Here is a 6,319-nt window from a genome sequence, read left to right on the forward strand (position 1 = left end):
AATAACTAATTCTTGATATTGATAAAGTATATGAAAATTAAATTGACATGTTTCTTTATTATGGTTAATAATTAGTGATTGATTGGATGTGATTTAAGCATGATTTGAATGTTGATTTACTAGTTGTTTTTAGTAACATTCACTGAGCTTTTTAAAGCTCACACCCTCACAATTCGTGCAGATAATTGTTGGGCTTGAGGAGCTGAGCAAGAGAGTACCAAGAAATTTAGGCTTGGTAGAGACTTTATTACACATTTTAGAGATTGTAATCGGGCATTGTGGAACTCCCGGGAAATAGTTTAATTTTGGTTGTAATTGGACTTTGGACATTGGACATTTTATTTTGGATGATTTTATAATAATTTTGAGGTATGTTTGAGTTTAATTATTGAATGACTTACGGTGTATTGTTGCTTGATTACATGATGATTGATAACACGATGTATGAGGCATGAAATTTATACTAACGATTGTTTAAATGAAGCTTCCATAAAGTGTGTTACTAGCGACTAAGGTATGCCACTTGTTTGATTTATTTGGCGTTTTTTATGCATGAAATTGATTGCCTAATTCTATACAATTGAGGCTTAATTGATGTCAATAAATTCAATTGAAGGTGTATGTATATGTATTAATTAATAGTAGTTAAATCAGGTTTAATTAACCATTAAAATATGCAAAATCGAGTTTTAAAATGAATTTTTTGCAAAAACAGGTGTAGTGGTTTTCACACGAGCCTGTGAGGAGTTGCACATAGGTGTGTGTGTAAGTGACACACGCGTGTGACGACTGGAGTTATCACACACGGGTGGTGCGATCAGCCTAAAAGGTTTTCACAACACAAACACGTTCATTTAATGACACACGGTCTGGGGGACACGGCCGTGTGGGTTTTGGGATTTGAATTTTGTCTTTTTAAATTGGTATTATAATTTGTTTATGTTCAAATTTAGTCCTAAAAATTGATTAGTCTAATTAAAGCCTTAGATAAGGAAACTTAGTAAAATTTTAGAATTAGTTTCTTAATGAGTAAAATTCAATAGGAACGCAGTTAATTTTTAATTTGGAATAGGTCCTGATAGTTTATATTTGTTACAATTTAGTCCTTAATAATAAAACTTGAATAAAACTTGAATTAGACATAGTAAATGAACTCAAATTAAGCTGAAATTTTTAGGCTTACATAATTTGACTAAAAGAAGGTCAGTAAAAACTTAAATCTAAAATTGGGTTTGTAATGGCCTAAATTCAAAATTATCGGACCAGTGGTTTCGTAACTACAAATCCGATTTAAAGAGAAATTTATTTCAATATTTTTGCATGAAAATTGATATGATACCGAGAAGATTAGCATGGCCCCTGTGCAAGGATGACACGCACAAATCGAGAAATGGTCCAAATTTTTAGTTGTAATGGCCTAAATTCAAAATTATCGGAACAGTGGTTTCGTAACCACAAATCCGATTTAAAGAGAAATTTATTTCAATATTTTTGCATGAAAATTGATATGATAGGAAAATCGTATGAAAATATTGATAGAAAAATTTTACCGATTTAGTGATTAGATAGAAAGAGAAATTATTGAAGAAATTGGGTAAAAACAAGGTATCGAGACCTCTATCTCATAAAACCGAGTCAAAAATAATTTTATAAATATTTATGAAATCTTATTAATGTGGTATTAAAATTTTGTTAGGAAATTTTAATGTTTGGGTAGTCAATTAAATGAAAAGGACTAAATTGTAATAGGTGTAAAAGTTGCTAGAATTATTAAATAGCTTAAAAGTATAATGAGAAAGGATTTAAAAGGCAATTAGACCCAAAATTTATTTGGGCTAGATGGCAAGGGTATGACATCAGCAGAAAAATTGATAAATTAAGGGTAAAATTGGAATATTGCAAAATTAACTAAATAGGAAATATCTAGATTTCTCTTCATTTCTCTTCAATTCCACCAGATAAAAATGCCATAGGAGGGTTCTCTAAGCTGGTATTTCATAATTTTTGCACCAAGTGAGTTAATCCTTGCCTTTTTCTTGTAATTTTTGTGTTTCTAAGACTTTTACAACTAGGTCCTACTATTAAATTATAAATGTAATACCCCTACCCGTATTCATTGCCGGAATAGGGTACGAGGCATTATCGGAGTTTACGAATTAATTTTTTTATATTCAATATAGCCCCTTTATAAATATCTAACCTTCCCTGCAATATTAAATCGAGACCAATCCGCATCAACCAAATCAATTCAACATATTTTCAAGATAAATTCATGCATATTTATAAGATAATGTCATCACATATTTAAAACCAGGTTTGTTAACCATACTAATGGCTAACTTTACATTCATTTCACGTTAACATTTACTTTGTTAGCTTATACATGCCATTAATTTCTAAAATAAAGTTTCTTTATATACCGAAATCCTGAGGTTGACAGTGTGATGTGTCTCCGACCAAATCCGACCTCCGAGCTCTTAACACTACAAAACAGGGAAAAAGGAAATGGGGTAAGCACTTCGTGCTTAGTAAGCTCATGTAACAAGAATTATGCTTACCTAATATTTTCAATACAATACAATAAACATCCATATATCCATTCAATGCATTATTACCCTAATATGCACAAACTCAACATTCAAGTTAGTACAATAATTTCCATGTACCAATAATATATACCATGATTGATGAGCTCATCAATATCATAATTTCCATTTCCTTGTTATTTTTTTATACTTATCCCGTTGAATTTATCGGAATTTCGATGGATTTTCAGAGGTACACTTTTAGTGTACAATTCCGGGTCCGTCAATTCATATTCATGTGCGCACATTTCCATTTCAGAGAGCACACTCCCGCGAACCTCAACCTTGCAGCGGGAAGTCTAGTCCAGGCTAAATCCCCTGCAACGACAATTACTCTAATGAGCTTGGATCTGAATTACCAGTCCAGGCTAAATTCAGACCCTAATTCGGATTACCTGTCCGGGCTAGATCCTTTTTACCGTCAATTCCTTTTCAGAGATCCATCGAAATTTTCCTTTCATTCAACTGGGATTTCTTCCCATTTTTATCAAATATATCAATGTTTTATCAATTTTCATACAATGAACATTCAAATCATATTCATATAAAAAACGTGCATTTCAAGCATTTAAGAATATAATTCAAGTTACATGAACTTACCTTGATACTTGTTTGTAAACAATAAAAATCTACTAATCCCGAACTTTTTCCTTTCCTTAATCTAGCTTCGTATTTGAATCTTCCGGATCTAAATAAATAAATTTAATTATCAATTTAATACATTTCATGTTCATATGCAACATTCTCTATAATTCAACTATTATTTATAGTTCATTCAAAGTTGTCTATTTGAGTCATAGTCACTAAATTATTTATAACTTGATCTAGGAACTCAAAATTAAGATCCGTTAATTTTTCCTGAAACTAGACTCATATATATTTTTACCATAAAATTTTAAGAATTTTTGGTTTAGCAAATAAGTACAGTTTATTCTTTAAAGTCACCCCTGTTCTGCTGTCGACAGTTCTGACCCTTCTTCACTAAATATTATTTATCTCTTCATAGAAAATTCAAATAATGTTTTCGTTTCTTTCTCTTAAAAATAGACTCATTAAGGATTCTAGAAATATAAATTTAAGCCCAAAATTGTTTTTCTTCAATTTTTTATGATTTTTCAAAGTAAGAACAGGGGAACTCGAATTCATTCTGACCTTGTCTCACAAAATTCATTATATCTCAAAATTTACAAATCCATTACTTACACTATTTCTTCTATGAGAAACTAGACTCAATAGCTTTAATGCCATATTTTTTTTCATCTTCTAATTCGATTTCTACAATTTATGGTGATTTTTCAAATTTAGTCTACTGCTGCTGTCCAAACTGTTTTTGTGCAAGCTGTTTATTACCATTTTTCCCCTAAGCTTTTAATAAATGATAATTTCGTCCCTACTCAATTAGCCTCTCAATTGAGCTGATTTTTATCAATTAACATTTTATTATATCACCTTAAACTAGTTCACAACCTTTAGGAATCAGAATTTCAGCAATAGACTTTAATTCCAAGCATTTTCACAATTAGGTCCTAAAAATCAATTTCTATTGAAATTACCTAATAAAATCATCTCATAAACAAATTAAAGCTTTAATTTCATTCTATTTCATCATAAACTTACAGCACTAAACCATGGTGACTTTCAATTTCATCCATGAAATCAAAAACTAATGAATTTAATAGTAGGACCTAGTTGTAAAAGTCTTAGAAACACAAAAATTACAAGAAAAAGGCAAGGATTAACTCACTTGGTGCAAAAATTATGAAATACCAGCTTAGAGAACCCTCCTATGGCGTTTTTAGCTGCTGGAATTGAAGATAAATGAAGAGAAATCTAGATATTTCCTATTTAGTCCTAGTTTTATTTAGTTAATTTTGCAATATTCTAATTTTACCCTTAATTTATCAATTTTTCTGCTGATTTCATACCCTTGCGGTCCAGCCCAAATAAATTTTGGGTCTAATTTCCTTTTAAATCCTTTCTCATTAGACTTTTAAGCTATTTAATCATTCTAGCAACTTTTACACCTATTACAATTTAGTCCTTTTGATTTAATTGACTACCTAAACATTAAAATTTCCTAACGAAATTTTAATACTACATTAATAACATTTCATAAATATTTATAAAACTATTTTTGACTCGGTTTTATGAGATAGAGGTTTCGATACCTTGTTTTTACCCAATTTCTTCAATAATTTCTTTTTCTATCTAATCACTAAATCGGTAAAATTTTTCTATCAATATTTTCATACGATTTTCCTATCATATCAATTTTCATGCAAAAATATTGAAATAAATTTCTCTTTAAATCGGATTTGTGGTTACGAAACCACTGTTCCGATAATTTTGAATTTAGGCCATTACAGGGTTAGTTTTACCATGGGTAATAAAATGATAAAGATGCCCTTAGGTGTTATAAATAATTTGCTTCTGCATTACCTAGGAAAAGTTTAAAATTGGATTATAGTTTGCTTCTGCATTAATAAATAACTAATAATTAGATAAGATTGAGATGTTATAAGGGCGGGGTGTGTCTTGGGTGTTTGTTAGCCGGAGAGTCACTTAGGTGGCTAATGTAATGCTTTGAATTCGAGTCGGTCTGTCTCGATCGGGTTTAGGGGTGTCACTCTGACCATAATTTGCAAAAAGACTTCAAACAAGCTCTCAATCCGAAGCAAGAATTTTACTTGTGTGTCTTATTTTGAGTTATATGCGAGAACAAGAGATTCAACGATGTAGATTAGTGAATGAGAAGAAATGGAGCAACATTATCGATGAAATATCAATAATGGATTGAAAGTTAACCCCAACTTTTAATGACTTGTTGGAAATTGTAGATTAAACATTCATGATTATTCATGAGCACTTATTAAAAAGTGATGATTTAGTCAAAAGATGATTCCATGAGACATTTTTTCTAAGAAGTATGTCCAATGGAAATCAAACGTAAAGGATTGTGACTCTTTAAATTAGTGTCTATTGAGTGAATATAAATAGAGGGTCTATGGTGCTGACAAATCAAAATTACAATCAATCCTATTTTTTAGAAATTAAAGTAAGATTTAAGGAATTACTCGATTTTTCTAATAAAAGGTAATTCAAAAGCTTCGTTCTATTCTTGGAGGACCTTTGTCTTAACCCTTTAGCAACTTTGTGTGGGGACAAATAGTTCTCATTGGAAAGTGTCAGCCGTGTCTCAAAGTTTACTGTTTATTAATATCGTCTCCGGATCTATCTTTTCCATTCTATATATCCAATAATCAAAGAGAACTAATTTGAAGATGGCAACAGAGGCTACCATCGCATTCAAAGTGATGAACCAAGAGTTTGGGAAACTTAATCGATTTGATGGTTCAAACTTCAATCGTTGGAAGGACAAGATGTTGTTCCTTCTTACTATCTTAAATGTGGCGTACATTCTGGATCCAAACCTACAACTCGTGGAGGATCCTGCCCTTAATGCAAACCCTGATGAAATTATGAAAGTGGCTGAACTCAAGAAGAAGCGTGAAGAAGACAATTTCACATGTTGAGGACTTATTCTCAACACCTTGTCTGATCGATTGTATGATTACTACATGTCAATGCAACCCCCGGTGAAAATATGGAAAGCTCTTGAAGAGAAATACAACACTAAGTGATAAGGTACTGATAAATTTTTAATGATGAAATATTTCAAATTCAAAATGCTCGATATTATATTACAAGTCTTTGTCAGTAGGCTTCGTGACTTG

At 31.0% G+C, this 6,319-nt stretch overlaps 1 non-coding gene across 1 annotated transcript; it reads left to right on the top strand.

The window, feature by feature from the left end:
- The first annotated feature begins 1,298 nt into the window (after positions 1-1,298).
- LOC128291078 (U6 spliceosomal RNA) lies at positions 1,299-1,405 on the top strand. The gene has a single exon (XR_008280854.1). It is a non-coding gene; the product is annotated as a U6 spliceosomal RNA (small nuclear RNA).
- The last annotated feature ends 4,914 nt before the right edge of the window (positions 1,406-6,319 follow it).

The sequence above is a fragment of the Gossypium arboreum genome, chromosome 3 (genome assembly GCF_025698485.1).
Source record: "Gossypium arboreum isolate Shixiya-1 chromosome 3, ASM2569848v2, whole genome shotgun sequence".
In the NCBI taxonomy this organism is placed as follows: Eukaryota; Viridiplantae; Streptophyta; class Magnoliopsida; order Malvales; family Malvaceae; genus Gossypium; species Gossypium arboreum.